The sequence below is a fragment of the Cinclus cinclus genome, chromosome 3 (assembly GCF_963662255.1).
Source record: "Cinclus cinclus chromosome 3, bCinCin1.1, whole genome shotgun sequence".
In the NCBI taxonomy this organism is placed as follows: domain Eukaryota; kingdom Metazoa; phylum Chordata; class Aves; order Passeriformes; family Cinclidae; genus Cinclus; species Cinclus cinclus.
The window spans coordinates 31,890,593-31,911,405 of NC_085048.1; the positions used below are offsets into that span (position 1 = coordinate 31,890,593).

Consider the following 20,813-nt stretch of genomic DNA (forward strand, 5'->3'; position numbering starts at 1 on the left):
AATGGTTCTTGAATTATTCTGACACTAAGTAGTGACAAACAAAGAAAGTGAAATACATGATAGTGGAATACTATTTTTATGCAGTTTGGAAAACTTCTTTGGAACACCTATTATTTTTTCATTTTTTTGCCCCCTTAGCCATTAGATGGGGAATGTGCCCTGTGCTAGAAACGCAGGAGGTTTTTAGCTACACTTACACGGCATAGAAAAATTATTTTCATACTAAAAACTGGATATTCAAACTTTGGAGAATTTAGCTATATCCGGATGAAACACCAAAGAATTAAAATATACAATTAAATATAACATCTTGCATTTGCTGTGTGTTGCCTGAATGGATTAGGGGAGCTTTTTCCTTCAACCTTTCTCCTTATCCATACATATAGGCAAAGAAGTTTTGCTCAGGAAGATCTGTGGCAGAATGTAAGACCATAGGCATTCATGTGAGCAGGAATATTTGCTGGTTTTGACTAATTGGCATTCGTTACTCATTTCAGCTAGATGCACAAAATAAGAGCCGAGTACCACATGGTTCTCTGTGTAAGTGCCAAAGTCTGAGATGTAGGTCTGCACAAAGTCACTGCCAAATCTGTCCATTCCCAGAGTTGCCATCAATGGGTTGATTTCTCAGTTTATCGGCAGAGCTCCCATATATATAAACAGTAGTCACATTAAACCATATTTGATTTTTTTCTAAAAATAAACAGCTTTTTGTTTGCTTGATTTGACAAATAGAATGGGATCCACCTGAGAGTAAGACATGTAAATTTATGCATCTATGTACAGGGACTCAAGTATGACCATGTGAGACCCTACTAAAGTTTGTGGACACAAGCTATCAACCAGATATTGAAATTGTAAAGTTATTTAGTTGACTAGTTGCTACAGTAAGATTCAATATCCTAAACAGAGGTGTCCAGTGTATTTTTAGATGCTGTGAATTATCTTTCATGTCTTCAGTTCCTGCCACAAAAGAATGAAGGTTTGTTGTGCATGCCCTATCTGCCTGTCCTGGGCAGATCTCCTGGGCATCACAAGCACCACAGGAAGCCTCTGCTCAGGAAACTGAGTTCCACCCCAAGCACTTGCTCCTAGGATGAGGTGAGCTGCTCTACAGGTATGAATGACAGCATCGACTGTCACAGGAGCCTAAACTCCTGGCTGATGCCAAGTAGGCTGATGCCTTTTTGTAGAAACTGCAGTTCAGATATCTTGGTTTTGAACTGAATCCCAACCACAAGCTTCCCTTTCTTCTGATACAAGACATGTAATTCCAAGAAAGTCTAGGAAAATACAAAGCTGTATCCCCAGAAATGCCAAAAAGAAGGAAAAGGCTATATTTTCTATGTTATTTTTTGATTTACAGCATTACAGATTTGTTTGCTGCTGCTGCTTCTTTTGAGGATTGGACTACATATTTCCCATTTGCAGATGTGATGTATAGGGAGTACTCTCTGTCTTTTCAACCAGCAGTTCCAATCATTGTAAATCAAGCCTGTAAATCCATAATCATCTAGGGTGCCTCTAAAACTGTAGACAATAATATCATTTTCATGTGCTTTTATACTGCTTGTCAATCTGAACTTAGTTTATGCCAAGAAGAGCAACTTTAATAAGAAACACCTGAGCTAAGATTTCACAAGATGAAACATCCAGGAATTTTAAGGTATTCACATGCTACAGCTCACTCCTACCTGGTGCTGTGTGCCATTGCTCTTTTGCAGGATCAGAATAGCTGTTTGTGTGGCTTGTGAGTCAGGAAATTACCCAGCTCAAAAATAAGCCAGAAATTAAAGAAATGCATTAAAGGAAAGACAGGTTCTTTCAAATCAAAATCAATAGATCTAGTTTGCAGTGTAGCCACAGGAAGCAGAGTTGGAAAGCGAATATATAGGGATGAGGGCAGGGAGAGGGTGTGGGGGAGAGATGAGAGATGGAAGAATAGGGCAAGAATATTTCTAAAGAGTTTTGCAACACAGTGCTTTGTCCTGAGAAACTGCAGTCTGAAATAACCTCATTTCTAAATATGCTGTAGCCTGGTGGTTGGTACATGCACCTGACAGCTAAGACACACTCATTCAACTCCACTCTGCAATTTCCATCAGTGAAAGTTCTGCCCTCTCCTCCTTTAATGGAGTGAAATTAGATTGGGAACCTACTGCATTTACAGAGATTTCTGTCTCTCAGTCGTCTCAAGGATTGCTGGACTTACTGAGTTCCTCTGCTGAGGAAGTAAATTCCCTTCCTTCTCTGCAGGAGATAAAAAGCCAAAACTTGCTCAGCTTGGTTTTAAAATCTTCGGGGAAGGTTGGGCTGGGCAAGCCCCTGGCTTCTGTCAGCCATGCCTTGACATGTGGGCAAGCCACATGCCTTGCCAGAGGTTGAGTCAGCTCTGGTACACATGTGATGGTGTGAGGTGATGGAGGAGCACCCTGCCTTACACAAAGTCTCTCCTGTGTCTGGGACTGCAGCCAGGCTGCATCACTGCATGCACAGAGAAACTGCTGGGGCCAGACTGCCAGTCATCGAACTAGCTGGGTATGCAGTCAAATCCTGCTTTCTCAGTCTGGAGAATACCTCCAGGTAGTCATAAAGGAATAAAAAAAAAACTCGTATGTATACCCAGCTTTTGAGTTTGCTTGATGTTGGTGTGACCTAAAGGGTCACTGCTGGGTGATGTGGTCACACCTCAAGCTGCAGTTCTTTGTTTACCTATGTTCTCTTCTGTTAATTTGATGCTGTTACCTGAGATAAATTTGACATTTCCGGAAGAAAAGCAGATTTGCCTCTAAAATCATCATCTGTTCCTAATTTCCTTGTCAATTAGAGAACAGCTCCCAGGCTCAAAGGGGAACAATAGTCTCCCTCTGAGGTGATGTCTTTATGACATGTTACACTGTTCAACTGCTTGCTTTGCTGTCATGGTGTGCATTTTATCTTGCCATGAGCTGGAAACCTTAATTACAATCTTGTGTCTTCCATTGTTTGAGACAAATGACTGAGTGACTTATAAAGACAATTAGATTTGAATCTGCTCTAACTAATCTCTTTTCAAGTGTGATATCCTATTAGACACACCAGACCTTTTTCTGAAGGGAATAAGGGAGGATGGGGAGGGGAGAGCTGCCTTTGAAATTCTGCTTAAGGGACTAAAAACCTGAGTAAGCAATTGTCATTGCTGAGTCTTCTTTGGTTGTCACTAGCTACATTTCTATTCCTGCTGCACTTAAATACATCCAGTTGAAACCAGATCTACAAGGATCATAGAAAGTGGACAAGAACAATAACTCCAAGGCACTGTTTAGTGAAAAATGCATTTCTAAGTTTCTTTGCAGGAGCCAGAAGTCAAATTCTGTGGTGGTGTGCTCTGATTGTTCTTGTATTTGGGGAGAGGGGAGAGATGAGAGTGTCAGAGTGCCGAGATTCCCATTCACTTTGAGCTTGTTTTATTGTCTTTAGGCTATCATGTCTTATTGATGCTGAGTAACATTAACATACATATCACATCTCCTTTACTCTGAAGAGATCATTAACCAGCCCATTACACCAAAATGGTATAATACCTTTAAAAACAGAAGAACACTTCTTACTTTTTTTCCTGAGTCATTTCTTCAAATTCATGTTCTTCTTTCTTAACTCACACCTTAGCGCTGGATTTCTTGACTCTTTTGATTTTCTTTGTGGACAATTCTTCTCCAGGTTGACTGGATAAAGGATAAAGCATAATAGGTTTACACCGGAAATTCAGAAGATGAGGCAAGAAAAGCACAAGAGGTCCACCACTGGAACAGATCATGGGGGGAGATTATGAGGTATTCTTTAGAAGTATTTGGGCAAATTTCTATTAGATCTGGTTTTGATGGAATATTTTCTGTTAGGCAATGTCAGAGGACAACTGGGGAGATATCCCAGGCAGGCAGAACTAAACCTTGGCCTGCTCCAGCATCATAACCAATGCAGTAAATAATTGCTAGACTCTTCCTCCTCCCAGTGATGCTGGGGAAGCTCTCATGTCCCATCAGGAGAAGCCTCCCCTTTCTGTAAACTACTGTGTAGGGCTCTGCTCTCCACCAAGTGTGCTTGAAAAATATTAGTCAGATAGATTTAGCTGCTGAAATTTGAAATACTTCTCCCTCTTCCGCCCAAAAATGAAAGATACCTAATGAAATATGAAAATAAGTAAAAATCAATTTTCTATACACTGATACTCAGTTACTGTTGCATTAAGTTATTGCTTTCCATTTTTAATTATTTATATTAATTAAATATGATAATTAGCCTTCCTTATGTTGTCTATTCTGATGTCTATTTGGATATTTGTCTATGTCAAAAAATGCCACATCTGGTTATCCTAGTGTTATTAAATCACAATAACGAGATCTGAAAGACTGACAGCCTACCTCTTTCAATGAACCATTCCAAGATGGTGGTACATACAATTTTCCTAAAGTTTGAAAAATAATTCCACCTCAGATTAGAACTTATTTTAGTTCCCATGTGTTAGCTATAAGGACTGCACACAGCAAAGAACCAAAGATTTTCTCATATGTGTCTCTAGAATAAACATTTTTCAAAAATACCTTGTATGAATTTTATATATCATAATGAATCTTATAGACCATAAACCAATATTTTAAGTGCTTTTCTGAGTCTCACAAAAAAACAACCCAGATCTTAGACTATCTTTACAAACTAGATCTATATTTATAGGGCCCATAGTATGTGTTTGCCATACTCAAATACAGTAACAGTAACACATTTTAATTTTTTTACTTATATGTATAAACCTTGCAATATGTAAATGTTTTTTGACTTCAAGAAGCATCTTTGCAAATTTAAATTGATTGAAATCTTAGATTGGTTCTGAATATAACCTAATGTAACATAGCATAACATAACACAGTGTCTGGAAATTTGTAACTTACATAAAACTTACTTTATGAACTTTAATGTACCAATGACAAGGTTTAATAGAGCCAATTTTCATTTCTAGTTGAGCAACCAAAAATGCACTTTAAACTTAGAAAAATAACCATTCACTTTATACTACTCTGATCCCATTTTTTTACAAATCCTTTTACAGAGGCAGGTGAACATCTTCAGAATGAGGACCCTTGGGAGTTTTAAAACAACTTCATGAAAGACTTTTGCTTGCAACAAAACGTGTTTAAGTTTCAAGGCTGGATCTCTTGTTCTGCCAAATGTTCCTGGAATTTAGAAAGACATTTCAAGCACAGAAAACAGAAGGGTGTTCTCCTAAACATAGGATTTGATTAATTTCAGAGAACAAGGGATTTATGTTCCCTTTCTATCGGGAACTACTTGAAGGCATCTCACATACCTAGTGATGCTTTGCATCACTTGGAGATGAAACTAAAACTATTTGCCAACAAAGTATGTTGGGTTGACTTTGGTTGGCCACCAGGTCACCTACAAGCCACTTTATCACCTTCCCCTCTCAGCTGGACAGGGAAAAATAAGATAAAAATCTTCTGGGTCAATGTAAAGTTTAATAACAGAAATCAAAGGCCTCACACAGAAGCAAAGGAAAACAAAAGGATTTACTCTGTACCTCAAATCAGCAAGTGATATCCAGGCAGTTCCTAGGATACAATGCCCCAGCACACAGAGCAGGTGCACTAGAAGACAAATCTTGTAACACCAAGTGTGCCACTCCTCCTCCTTTCTCAGCTTTTATTGCAAAGAGGACCTCACATGGAATGGGATATTGCATCCACTGGTTCAGCTGCCTCGGCTGTGTCCTGTCCCAACCTGTCACACTCTGCCGCCCACTGTCCTGTGGATGGCATTGGAGATGCAGCCTTGATGCCATATGAACACTGTTCAGCAGTGACCAAATGCTGCCATCCAATTGATTCAGCCACAAAAGCAAAGCACAGCTAGGAAGGCTTCTGTGAGAAACAATAGCTCCACCCCAGACAGACCCAATATGCATATTCAAAATACTCACAGGAATTCCCACTTCAAAAATGGCTGGAATTTCATCTGTGACTAGAGCATGACTACTGAAACATTTCCTTAGTACCCCAAACATAGCAAGCATCTACTCCAAACTAGGAACTTAGTGTTTCATTCATTCTTTTCCTGTTGTTGGAGTTTGACCTATTATTTCAATAAATCCTTAGTTATAATTTTGTCTTTTTCCTCTTCACTTACAGTCAGAGAAAACTGCAACCTGGGGATATCTAGAAGGGATTATACATACCCATGATTACCTTCCTCTCTATAGCAGCAATTGGAAATTCCCAAAATGAACAGCTAATCTTATGTAGAAATAATGTTTCCTTATCTCTGGGAATTGGCTTAGCTCAAGTTCTATAAGGGTGATGAAATGAAATAAAAAATGCCCCAGGAACACAGGACATCTTTAAGCATCTTTAAAGTACATCATAAGAATGTGAAGTAAAAAAAGCCTTGGAGAAACTTTAGAAGATTACTTGGGATCGTTGATTATTTACTGAAATATAAAATACAGCCTGGTATAAATTTATCTCTTCTCAAAAAAAAATTCCAGGGCTGGAGAGGTATGACCAGACTTTTTTGATTTAAGGGTCTTTAACACTCAGAGAATGGAATTGCTATAAATCAGTTTCTTATCTTCAGTGACTTTTTAGCTGATCTGAGACCTATATCTTCCTTTGCTGCCACTTCCATGTTTCTTCCCAGAAACATGAGTTGCACATAAACTGTGACCTATAAAGTTTTTCTATTCAATAAAAGCAGCAAAACATACTTTTTGTAGCCTATTTTCTTTGTGTAGACTTAAATGAAATCAGGTTTAGGCATCTGAACTGCATAAACACAGTGAATAGATGGTGATTTAGTGTGCATTTACTTAGAACCCAAACTCATTAACTCCACAAAACTAATTTGTCAACCCCCAAAAGGATATACATGCCATGAGGCAAAATCGGGGCTGCTGGATCTAAGCTTGCCAATTCTTCCATCCAGAAATGACCAAAGCACTTCCTTCTCAGCAATTGTGAGCATTCAACTTCCCAAAAGTATACAGAAATGCAAGTTACGAGATGCTATGTTGGCATCTCTAACAAACTCTGCTCCTAACATGACATTTCAGCAGCAACCGAAGAGATAGACAGAAGAATTGCAATTTTACATTAATTTATTCTGAGTAAGGAGTCTGAAAAACTTCACAGGGCTTTAATTTCCAAGTTTTTTTCTGAAAAACTTTCCTTCTTTGTGCAAACTAGCTGATTGAAAACATCAGGTGATATTATAAATAGTGCTGTTAAATAGATCATAATTTCTCCAAGCTGAAGCACACCAGCTTGGCATTACATGAAAATAAGTTGAGTGTAATTTTAACCAAACCAAACTAAACCAGAATCCTCAGAAATCAACAAAACAAAAACAAAACCAAAACAAAACAAAACAAAAAAATACCACCTTTAGACTGAAACTAGATCCCCAAATGCAAGCCTTGACAATTTTCTTTCCCATTATGTCAAGTCACAGCACAGGCCAGCTGGTAGTTCCTCAGTTTAAAAGCATCTCCCATGGGAAGCAGGGTCTGCCCAGGATGGACCATTCCCATTATACCATCTGGGAGTCTGACTCAAAGTTCATCAAAGGAAGGGGCTGCCCTTGGCCACACTACCTCCGAGCTGTCACCCAAACTTCCAGGAGAGAGGGACACTCTTGGGGCCCTGATGCTGTGCTTCATATACACCATCAGGCAGTGCCAGGGAGAGACTGCACACAGTCAGGCAGAAGGTCTTTCCACCCAAAACACAGAAGCCAAAACAGAACTTCTGCTGCTCAACTCTTTTCTCTTTCTTCACTGTTTTATTGCATAGGTACTCATCTGTTAAGCTAACTGCTGTATTCCATCTATGCTTTGTCTTGACAACTGTCACCTCCATGAACAGTATCCATACTTCATGAGTGGAGAGATTTTACAACATTTTATTTTCTGTCTTTGGTCCTGCTTCTGAAAAGAACCTTTCACAGGCCCGGGGTTGTAATTTCTCTTGTGAGGACAAGCAACAAGAAAAATTGAGTAGTGAGTTTATCATACAAGACACAAATGCAGCCACAATCAGTGCAAGACAACTTTCCAGGTCAAAGCAAAGTGCTCCATGTTAAGGATGGTGGGTAGCCTTTTCTGAAATGCCCATGGAAGGGTGTCTATAAACGAGCAGTAGGGAAAGGAACCATAGCAGGGTTTGGAATTGGCAGCAACCCCTTCACACCAGCTTCTCACGTGCAAGTTTCACTCCATGCTCAGAATGCTGTGAAGTGGCCTAGGACTCAGAATGCTGCTCTCATCAATCTTGAGATGGTGAAGCATAAGATAATTTTGTCAACATGTGAGCAAGGACAATACTGTGATCAGAGAACAGCAAGTATTAAGCAAAGAATTGAATTTTGACACCATCAAAGCAGCGTCAGTCACAGGGCAACTGCTCAGTCAGTCTGATTCAATTGCAAATGTCCTGGCATACAGCAGGATGCTAAATGCAGAGAACCGTGAGCCATTCAGTTCTTTGTAAATGGTCCATTTGCTGCAATAAAGAAATGAGGATCAATAGGGAAGTGCCTTCCCTATTTATTTATTTCATTTTTCATAAGGGCAATTCATACGGTACCATTAGGGTGCATATCCAACCAACCCTAGAATCATATCAGTTTCTTAGAATGCCCTCCATTTTTTGCATTGCTTTTAACAAGTCTTCTTCTCTTGTACTACATATAACTGAAAAACCCTCACAAGAGAATTTCTTCCTTCTCAATTTCTTTCTTCTGAAGCACAAATAACTGTAACAATAAACCAGATTTCTTGCTTCTGTAACTTCATTGATTTAGAAGTGTTCAGATGCAGATAATCTGGGATAATAACTTCCTTCAAGTGTGAGCAGATAAAACCACTAAACCAAAAGCTGCCATAATAGCAGCAGAATAACCATCACAATACATAGGACTAAAACTGTTCTTATTTATACCAACAGAGTGATCCACCTTGAATCATTAGGTGAGCTGCTGTTTGGAAACCAGCCACGGATTTTTTGATAACGTGGTACTTTTTGAGCTAACCTAAACAAGATGATGCTCAGTGGAACTCCTTAATTAAAACTAACAGAAGGCATACCAGAGAAAGGTCATGATCTCCACCTCAGATGTGTTTATGTTGGGTGTGGGGTTGTTTTTATTTGGGCTCTAGAAACCAGTGGAGTAAGTAGCAGGAGTGAAAGGTAATATATGTTTTATATTTTACCAAATTCTTCTTTGGATACATCCTCTCCAGTTGCATTCAGGAATTTATCAAAAAACAGATTGCATGATCAGCCTCACCACAAGTCATGCCACCTTGTGTTTAAGTTGGATTTGGCCTATGATTTTGTTGGTGTTGCCTTTGGATTCTGCTTACTTTTTTTTAACTACTTACTACTTACTTCTGCTTACTTTGGTATGCTCAGAAACCCGATTTATGTTGTCCTTACTAAACAGATGCACAACAATCCAGGCTCAGGAGCAATTTTTGATGTGCTTCACTTTGCCGGTGATGGCTCAGTGTGAAGACACAGGCTGCTCCCGGAGAAGTTGTCAAAATTTCTTTGGCTAACATAGAGACCTGGGCGATAAGACTTTAATTCACGTTGTTTGTTCTGATGAAAAATCATTACTTCTGGGCAATTTTTTGGGCAAATTTGAAGGCACTTTGTATACGGCTATGCACAACTACCATTGTTCACATTTTTGTACTGGTGTTGCAAATATTTTAATTAAAATTTTGTATGGGAAAACTGTCTCATGAAAACATCTTTTTGTGGGGTTAATTTTGCTCTACCACAAACCCACTGACTAAAGTATGTTTATGCCAAAAATGTTTATGTGCATTTTTCTGCTCTAAATTAAATACAGATGAAAATTGCAATGAATCACTGAAAAATGGCTGTATAATTTGTAATTGTAATTAAGTGAAAAGTGTATTAACCTCCAAAAAAACCATTTGGATGGGTCTAAGTGTGCTGCCATGGCTTAGCTTATTGCATTCTTGTGACCATGACTGATACTAAGGACCACATTTTAGTGACGTTGTAATGATTCATCATTGAGCATATTCTGATGACTCGATATTCTGGCAAAGTGGACTTACAGAAATATGTTATCTGGGGGAAAAGCCTTCAATAAATCTGAATAAAACTGCAAAATTTTCAGAAAGATAGATGACTGTCATAATTTTTATATGTGTTGCACAATGTAATTGCTTTTTCATTGGTGTTGCAAGTTTAAATCTGTGAAAATAGGATTCAATTTCACATGGGGAATCAAAGCTTAGGGAGTGAAATGCCCTGTACCCAAATATGCAAACTGAATCATATTCTGTGTCTGCTGACAGGGATTTCAAAGAGGCATGCCCGTGTCTTTTCTCAAAGCTCCATGTGCCTTGTACTCATCCACTACAGCCAGAAGGCTGAGGGGCAACTTGGAAATGAGAAAAAGAGAAAAGAGAAGCAGAATTGTTCACCTAGGCAGGAGGAGCGTGATCAGAGCCCTCTAGGGAGATCTAATACTCAGTGGCACTGAGACAAGGATGTCATAAGACTTAGTCCCTGCCATGCTGCTTGTGGGCATCTGGGTTGATCAGCCACTGCTCTGTCCCCCACCTGCACTCACGGGGGTTTCGCTGGCCAAGAGTGCAAACTACAAACCAGCTAGGATGCAGGGAGCCTAATTTTGGGAATAGTCTGTACTCCAAGAGAGTGAATGGGAAAAGAGACATCATATCTCATCATCCTCAGCTTTGGACAGATGTGTGCAGTAATTAAACGCACTGTTAGACACATTACCCAAAGTTCCTCGGAGATTAAATGAAGAAGTAAAGGTGCACAACTACAGTGGTAGAGAAAATTGTCATCTAACTATCTGTGCTAAAATAATCATAATATCATAGAATTGCTTAGGTTGGAAAATACATTTAAGATCCCTGAGTCTAATCGTTAACCCATCACTACCAAGTCTGCCATTAAACCACATCCCTCCATGGTACTGGGACTTCACCACTTCCCTAGACAGCCTGTTCCAATGCCTGACAATGCTTCCTGTGAAGAAACTTTTCTCAATGTCCAACCTAAATCTCCTCTAGCACAACTTGAGGTCATTTCCTCTTGTCCTGTCTCTTATTACCTGTGAGAAGAGACCAACCCAACCTCACCACACCCTCTTTCAGATAGTTGTAAAAAGCAACAAGAGTCCCTCGAGCATCCTTTTCTGCAGGCTATGCACCACCAGTGCCCTCAGCCACTCCTCATTAGACTGTTTCCCAGCTTCGCCAGCCTTGTTGCCCTTGTCTGAACACACTCCAGGACCTCAAAGTCCTTTTCAAAATGAGGGGCCCAAAATTGAACTCAGCATTCAAGGTGCACCCTCAGTGCTGAATACAGGGAGAAAGTGTGGTACAACATAGGAACCATGCAGTAGGCATTGATGTAGCTTCACAGAGCAATGGACCACATTAAATGGATTGTCAAATGAAATGGAGCACATTACATACAATTAATATTACTGCTGCTTATTCTACACATGCATTCAATGGTACAGACAATGCCTTACACATGCTGCAACAAATGCACACCCCAAAGCTCACTATGTTATCTCTCCACAGTCACATCTACACTTTGCTCTCTTCTCCTTGCTGTTGAAAAGGTGCTGAGAACATCCAACCTCTCAGGCTTCAGCTGCCAGGGCTCAGGGACAGCACCCCACCAGCACAGCCAGGAGGAACCTCTCCACCCCCACCCCCATCCTCATAAGACACAGGGAGCCAACAGGGTTGCTGTGGCTGCAGCCCCCACTGCTTCCAGTGCACATCCATGTGTTGGACCTCCCAGTGCCACCATGGCAGGCTGTCCTGGGGAACAACGGGGCCTGGGATGACCCCATTACTGACTTTGTCCAGTCCTCCTCACATTCTCAGCCCCCACAAGGCAGCCAGGGCCCTGACGGCTGTATTACAATAGCCTGTGAAATTTCCTCTGATATTTTTCTACTACTATACTACAGAAGAAAAGAAAAGAAAAGAAAAGAAAAGAAAAGAAAAGAAAAGAAAAGAAAAGAAAAGAAAAGAAAAGAAAAGAAAAGAAAAGAAAAGAAAAGAAAAGAAAAGAAAAGAAAAGAAAAGAAAAGAAAAGAAAAGAAAAGAAAAGAAAAGAAAAGAAAAGAAAAGAAAAGAAAAGAAAAGAAAAGAAAAGAAAAGAAAAGAAAAGAAAAGAGAAAAGAAAAGAGAAAAGAAAAGAAAAGAAAAGAAAAGAAAAGAAAAGAAAAGAAAAGAAAAGAAAAGAAAAGAAAAGAAAAGAAAAGAAAAGAAAAGACTGAGAATGTTACTATCAAACTGCATTAACTTCAGTTGAAATGGTTGTAAATCTTGCTATCTTTTAACTCCATATAGTAGGCATAACATTAAATAAAATTAATATGGTTACTGCTTGTCCTATTCATATATTCAATAATGCAAACCTGCACTTTATTTGAAGCTATGTATAAATTTAATATACATACTATTATAACAAGGTCACTTTGGAGTAATCTATTTGATTGATTCCAGGGAGGCGGCATGCAGAGGGAAAAAAGTAATCTTGTATGGAAAACACACAATATCAACCTGAAAACAGCCTGTTTTCAAGTCAGAGTATATAAATGGAAACTATTATAATTGTACTTACACCACACAGCCAAGCATTGTTTCAGCTTTGCCAGTTGTTTTCCATAATAAATTAAATTCTCTTTAGGGCTGGCCTTCTTGCTGTGTTTGTCACTCCACTATCAGAGTACTTTACACGCAAAAAGTCATCTCTTGCTTTTTGTCTTCAGATGAATTCTTGTACCAGCTCCTCCACTTTGTGCTCTCAAAACAATAAGCTATCAATCAGGATGAAAACATCTTATGAAAAGAAGAAAGGACAAAGTAATATTCTCTAGAACATTTCTCCTCAGCAAATATTGCAAACAAACACTGTGAGGCAACAGACAGCAAAGAAAGAGAAATTTCCACTATAGCATGAGTGTGAGCAAGAGATCCAAGCAGGAAGCACAGGCTCCTTTGCTCTGAGCCCTGTGCCATGCCAATATTTAGCTGGTTCTGATGATCAGTATTTAGGCCAGACAGAACAGGTTGATATTTAAATATTAGTATGCTTGTGTTACAACCTTTGTATATTTTAAATCTGAAATGGCCATGAAATTTTAGCAGAATCCAAGGCATCAATATATCTTCTGCCTAGGAAGCAGAGGCTGCTGGATGCTGGCTCAAACTCAGAAGCAGTGGAGCATCTCCTCAGCCAACTACCTTATTTCAAAAACATTCCAAGGGAAAATTACAGCATGCCATAAACTGCACCAGCAGATATTTGATCCAACTATGAAGAAAAATACATGCTCAATGTCCGGACTTCTAATTTGGTTAACTGTCAGCTAGCAGATGTTAGTGTAAGTGTTGAGACTCTTTCTGCCTCTTTACTCTTTAATTTATCCCATAAGAGAACTGTGAGGCCAGCAGTAGTTCCTCAGGACCCTGATGAGATCTGTAAGGTGGACAGTGAGATAACAGTGGGTGAGGACTGGGAAAACTGAACGAGGATTTGCTCCCTTCATTGTTTATCACTTATGTTGTACAGTGTGCTCATATATTCTGTCTTAGCACCGGAAGGGGAAGCAAAATTTCTTAAATTATCAGAAAATCCTTTTTCATCACTGATCAAAAAATGCAGTCATATTTTCTACAGAAAAGGAGTACAATGGGATCTGAGAGTACCATAGGATGAAACAGAAAAGACAGACTTGGTGTTTGCATTCTCTGTTATGCGAGTACAACAAGCTGCTCTGTGTAGGTAAATTTTCTGAAGAGATCATGCACAAAAGCACATGCATCAGGTCTGGACTGCAGGTGGCAGATCATCTTGGGCTACTTTCAGGCTTGCACCTAGATCTACATTTTATAACCGCAAGTTGTCATATTGGATACCTCTATGAGGAGCTCTCATAGCTTTCCTCAGTCCTTGTTTCCTGGCTCAACACCTTCCACAAATTAGAGAAAACTGACCTTTTTTCTTTGTTGCTTGCATAAAGTAGAAGATATCATGTGTGTTCATGTTCCATCCACCTTGTCTCTTTTCTTCATTACTAAATTGTACCTTACATTCAAAATCCCGGATTGTTTAGGGCTCAGCTCTCCATCAGCTTTTGCCATGATATTGATCTTCCTGTACTATCTGTAATGTATGGAGGTTCTGCAGATGAATGATGCTACTAGAAGTCTCTTCTTATATTGTTGGCATCAACATTTTTTAAATTTATGCCTTTTGGTTTCACATGTCACTGCTTTGTTAATAGCAATTCTCCATCCGTAACAATATTTTCCTGAAGAGCCCTTCTAGTGTGGACATCTTTAACTGCTTTAAAAAGCTTTTTAGACTCTTCAGGAAAGTCCTAAAGCACTCAAAATAATCTCCCTTCTCCTTTTAAAAAGCATTTGTGGTGGACTAATATATTGCTTCAGACATGCTAATTACATCTGATAACAGTTGAGTATTGCCTTACAGGACAGGTGCAACAAACTCAACAGCAGCACTCTACTTTTTATGTTCCACCATGTTAATAAAAGCAATAAATCAATGACCTGTTCCAAACCTTGACTTGTCCCAGAATAGGGGAATGTTAACAAAATTTAGTACATCCAGCTTAGAATTTCTCCCAGTTGGATAGGTCCCTGTTCACTCTGGAAAGGTCTGAATTCTCCTTTCAGCATAAAGGCAATCTTCCAAAATGCTGAGCATGCAATGGATCTAAAAAGTACAATTTTTTGGGAGACTGTATTAACTAAGAATCAGGTACACTATTCAGATTAATGACAGGGGAAACAAGAGTCCTGAGATGAATGATACAAGGAACAGAGTGTTCCAGACGATGATTTTGCAGACATAATAGGAAAAAAGAAAACTTCAATTAAGAAAGCCAGGAAAGACTGTTTTCTCTTTTGTGGTATAAACATGCAGAAAATTTCAGTCTCCAGAGAAAAAAAAAAAGTAATCTGAAAGGACTTTAAAACATTGACATCTCATAGTCTTGAGACTGAAGGCAAAACTAAGGCTAGCTTTAAAAAGTCGAAGGCCTAAATGACAGGAATTGGAGCTATACCTCCTTTAAGAGTATTGTGCAATTAAAGTCACTGATGATACATAACCCTATCAGGTTCTCTGTAAGGTATGTACACCATAGTCTGCAGGTATTGAACAGATATTTCTCATCTGAAGTTTTGGTATCATTCCCTAATTGCTGTAGCATATACAGACATTAATTTGATAATGCTAAAGGCAATCAGAAATACCTACTAGTAATATCCAAACATCACTAAAAACTGAAATTGCCAATATATGGCCCACCTAGATTTTTAGTGTAAAATCTGGTGAGTATGCTGGATGACAAGGGAATAACCCATAAAAGGGCTGCAGGCATTAATCTAGCATGGGCTGCCATGGAAAGCAATGAGAGTAAGCGAGGATTCAATTTCAATTGAACAAGGATCTGAACACCTCTTACAGTCAACAGAGGAGTGATATTCCAGTTCTCTGATCAGAGTCATTTTCATTTCAATGGACTCTCTGCAAGGAACTTATTTATGCAGAATTTAAGGAAATGAAGTAGATTCTTTGCTAAGGTCTACAGAGGTGTAATGTGCCACATCACAGAAAAACCTTTGGTTGGCTCTGTTAAACTTTTCCGCTAACTGATCATGGTATCCCTAATTACTTGTTCTGACATCATGGTACCTGGCTCCTACACATCTTCAACTCTGAAGAGGAGCTTTGAAGCAGGCCAGCTCACAGCATCAAATGGCAACATTTGAGATAAGGTCATTCAGTGACTGTGAGGTCTTGAATGAATGTACATGACTTACAGGTATAGCAGACATTGCCAGTTGCAATACCTGAATTTCAGTTCCTGTTATCATAGCACAACAATACTTTAGAGTATTTATGATGCCTCTTTATTGTTTTTTGTTGTTTGGGTGCTAAAACTGTGCAACACACATATCAAGAAAAAACACGGATTTTTCTTAGAGAACCTGATATGACTGTATTGTAAATTTTCTTCATCGTTCGCACAGAGAAGTTCCTACAATGTGTTTCCCTTGATTTTTATTAAAATGACCTCTTCTTTGTGGCATCCTTTAACCTGGAGGAAATCTGTCTAAGCATTTATTAAGGAATCTTTCTGTCTGTCATGCCTTGCGCAAAGTTATTCTGTAAACAATTTGTTTTGATGGATGTGTACTGAGTATGGAGAAGCTTAACAGGAAATGGGTTGGACAACTCTTACCAAGTGAGTAAATGTAAGCAAAGTATAAAACAGACTTTTTGGTCTGGAAGACCATACAAAATTCTAATAATATTAATCACTTAATTTGTTCAGAACCTGAATATATGAGTTTAAAGGAATTTAGAGAAAGAAAACTCCCCTGGTTTACTATGACAGTAATATCTACTGTAGCAATTACCAGCTACAGTCCTCGCTATTTTGAAATGAGAGGTAACTGAAATTTTTACTTTTCCATTTGCTTTTTTAAAGGGTCCCTAAAATACAGAGGTAAAACCTGTCATCTTTGGTGTTATTATGCAGCTTGGAGAAGTAAATCAGATGTTTTATTAAACCTTAGCCAACACAAGTATACCATTGCTGAGGAATTCTGTGAATACATATATTAAAATTTCTATAAATTGTGTGACATTTTAAGAACATTCTGGCAAGATTTTTAAAGAGAGTTTATTGAGATGGTCTGGAAATTAACTGTGACCTGTTTCTTGAAGACAAACAAGTAAAGCATGTACAACAGAGGTAAAGAAAACATGGTAAAAATCAAAAGCCTGACTTTCAGTTTTGAGTTTTATTTGTAGTTTCATTGTTAGAAAAACTTAGGCACAGCACTTGTTTCTGTCAGCCACCTAAAAAACTGCCAATCTAATGCTGGTGGTAATCAGTGTAAGATATTACTTTTAGCTATCATTTTGGAGATAATCAGAAGACTTGGACTCAAAAGTTATTTAAGTAAAGCTAAACCAAAGACTCCTTAAATAGAGGGTAAAAGGAAAGGGAGAAAGGAAAAGAGGATAGGAAAGTCTGATTTATAGAGAAGAAAAAAAAAAAAGCAGCAGATTAGGTGAGCTGTAGAACTTCCAACTTTCAAAAAGCATCTGGCAGCCAGACCAACCTGACACTGATCCTGGTGTCATCTGCTCACTCCCTTTAGGACTGTCAGGCCATGACATCTCTGAGAGTCAGAATGATAATGGCACAGTGGTATTAATATAGTGGGCCCTAGAGTCCCAGGCACATCTGTGAAACTCATTTGTCCTAGCTTCATATCTTACTTGTATCCAAATCAAATTGTGATCATTCAGAATAGCCATCTGCTCATTATTTTGTCCACTAATTGACCCTCGTTTTAAGTTGGCCAAAAAAGTTCATGAGTTTCTGTGTTCACATCCCCTACTTACAACTGCAACTCTGCATTGCCATTCTCCTGACAAATGCAAAAGTGTTTGATTTATTAGATTAATTCAATTTTTCTGCCTTTGGTAACTTTTTATAAACATTTCTCTGTGAAGGGATCAACTGCATTTCTGTTACTGGAACAACTCCTCTGAGCTGTGTTCTAAATATCTCTCCACTTTGCTGTACTTGGTATGCAGAAGTGAACTGACTGGGACACAGTTCCAGGATGTTTGTGTCTGGGAAGCTGAGGAGTAATTAGACACATTCTTCTGAACAGCTTATGCTACACCTCCATCTTACCTTTTCCTTGTGACTATCATCATGACAACTGAGATTTACTTTCCAAGACACAGCCCTACTTGGGATGGGAGGTTTTTTATCACCCTAACTGGGAAAGTGACTTTACTGGTTAGCAGGACAATTCATGAGCATTTCCACATTGGCCCTGTCTCTTTCCCCCAAAGAGACAGGATTAGTGCAAAACTTTTCTCCAAACTGATTTGTAGGTTTTGGCACATAGCAATAAAATCAACTTGGTGAAGATGACTTGTAAACTGCAGTAACCAAGAGTCTTAATGTATTGTATCCCTTGTCAGTGCATTGCTGTTTTAAAACTCTTGATTTGTCATACGCATTCCAGCTAATAATATACAGATTCATATTAGCTACCTTAGAAATATATGTGGCAATTTGACACATTTGTAATAATGGCTTCCACTGCACAAAAATTCTCCCTACCTAGGAGGTAGAAACAGAGACATTCAGATAACCACAGACAAAAGTTGACCATTTTTTAGAGATGACAACTGTAGTGCATCCAGACAAATAAAGACAATCCTGGAGACTGAGCATGAGATGAGCCAAAAAGGGCAAAGACTTACTCTGCACCAAAGCTCAGTCCAATCTGCTTTCTGGAATGGTTCAGGCAGTTGGCCAGTTATCCCAGGCATGATGGGGGTAGTGTTGTGCAACAATGATATATGGGTCCACCCAGCCAAGTACCATGCTCATAGGAGACCTTGCAGGGCCTGAGAGTTTATCTTCAGGTAGTTTCTCTAGAAACAACAACAGTACAGTAACTTTACCTTGGTCTTTCTGCTTTAGTTAAGTTCAGAATAGGTGAAGCCAATTTGTTTCAGTCAACCCACAACCAATCCCAGCAGATAGGTAGCACTGTTCCCTCAATACCAAATTACTTTCCTCCCTCTAGACTACTTACCAGTTTCCTTCCATACTCCTTCTAGTGTTTGTCTAAATATAAATATCCCAGTTTCCATTATAGAATTTCTGGAATCATAGGATATGCTGGGTTGAAAGGGACCCATCAAGGTCATCAAGCACTTCTTGACCTCAGACAGGCTTGGTTCTCTGATCAATTCCCTGGGGAGCCTGTTGCAGTTCCAAGGAGAGAGATTCTGTACTTGATTATGCTTCTTCTATTCTTGCTCGTGCACCCAGTCTGTCTCTAAAAAGCATGAGAATTTTGCAGATTATCATATCATTATCATATCACTGAAAAATGCCCCTGATTTCCTACTGAGCTGCTACTGTTGCTTGCCCTGAGCATTTGATCTCTACATGCCCAAGTATGGGCTTGAACTCAATGACATGAATGTTGTAACAAATTATAAAGGACAATGACAGTGTTTTTAATGCATAAAGGGCATTTTGGCAGGAAAACTTAGTGCTGTGCATTGTTATATGAGCTTTGGGCCTTCAGGAATACTCAGTGATTTGGAGATCATGAGGAAAGAGACAAACAATGCAGCAGCCAGAAAGCTGGCTCAATGTTTCTTATTGAGGGTGCTTCTGAAACAATGGCAGTTCACAGAGGACATCAGTGATATGGAGGAAAGGGGAAGAAGGGTGGGGTGAAAGAAGAGAGAGAGGAAAGAAGGGAGAAAGGGGAGGGAAGAAAGGAAGAAGAAATATCAATCTTTTCAGTGCTTGGTCTTGCTTCTCTTGGACTGAGACTTTTGTGATTGTCTTAAGAAGTAACAGGGGAAAAACATTTTGTACATTCATCTGCAGGTAATAATATCCCTCTCATTAAAAACAAAAAACAGTAAAAATTAGTCCAGATATCTTTAAGGTGCCAGTATTTGGGCTGTTTTCCTGTGCTTCCTCAAGCACTGCCTATCTCTTCGCTCCTGCCTGTAGCAGAGAGCAGTGTGTAGGCTGCAGAGCCCTTAATTCACACTGGGACCCATAATCACAGACCTCTTTCACTTCAAGATCCTCCATGCCCAGTCCCAGGTGTCCCAGGTCTCTAGAGCATGTAACCACAGTCTTACTTTGGGTTCGTGCTCTTGTTTGGTGGCCTAGAGGGGCTGATGCCATGCCCAACAAAGCAGCTAAGCATTGAAAGGTGGGTCACTAATCAGAGCACCGCAGTCAAGAAGGACTTACAAGGTGGCAATTTCACAGCAGGTCACAGCTTCTTGTTCTGCTCATCATTGTCTACGTGGTTCAATGCTCCATCACCTGCCCTGTATATGCCTACTCTCAGGAGGATGGGTTACGTAGCTTCATTTTGGCATCAAGACATACTTGCCATTTTGCTGGCTTTTTCTAAATAAATTAATGTGCTCCTTTTCTTTCTATTCAGCTTTTTCCTCTTATTAGGGCTATTGTATGGTAGGCAAAGGTAAAGACTTGAGCTAGTGTGCCCCAGAAGTCCAGCTTCAGCAGTCTCAGCTATAATATTTGGACTGTCTTCAGACTCATCCAGTGAATTAACGCTCCAACTTGTCTCCCTTCAAACACACTTTAGCTACCAGATTTTTCCAGCTGTATGTAAGGTCACTGTAATTTATTTATTTCAGTCTCTGAATACTGCAGTACACTTTTTTTTGTTTATGTCACACTACTGCTCTCTGCTGCCCAAGTCTATTGCAGATCCACAGATCCATTTTACAACACCTAAACATGAGACAGATCATAGAGTGACTCAGGGTAACTGGCTCCTCAGAAGCAGGGGGGCTGTCAATGAGATGTTTGTCTCACCATGATTAATTGCTATGAAATGCCGACAGAGATTTAAAATCATGATTAATTACCAGAAAATGCACAGTGACCTTAAAGACTAAGTTCTAGTACTTGCTAAGTTTACCCAAGAGTTCCTGTACATCCTGCATCTGGGACACTTGTGCAACATGCAATCAGTTGATAAGACTCCCACAGAACATATGGTGAATTGTCAGCAAAAGGCTCGATAAAAATAGTTTGTAGTAAGCTCTGTGTCAATATGTGTAGATAGTCAATGTCTGACAGTCTATTTAATA

At 39.2% G+C, this 20,813-nt stretch overlaps 1 pseudogene; it reads left to right on the forward strand.

Moving 5' to 3' along the window:
- Nucleotides 1-20,813, forward strand: part of LOC134041908 (nucleoporin NUP42-like) — a 118,474-nt pseudogene that overhangs the window by 16,390 nt on the left and 81,271 nt on the right.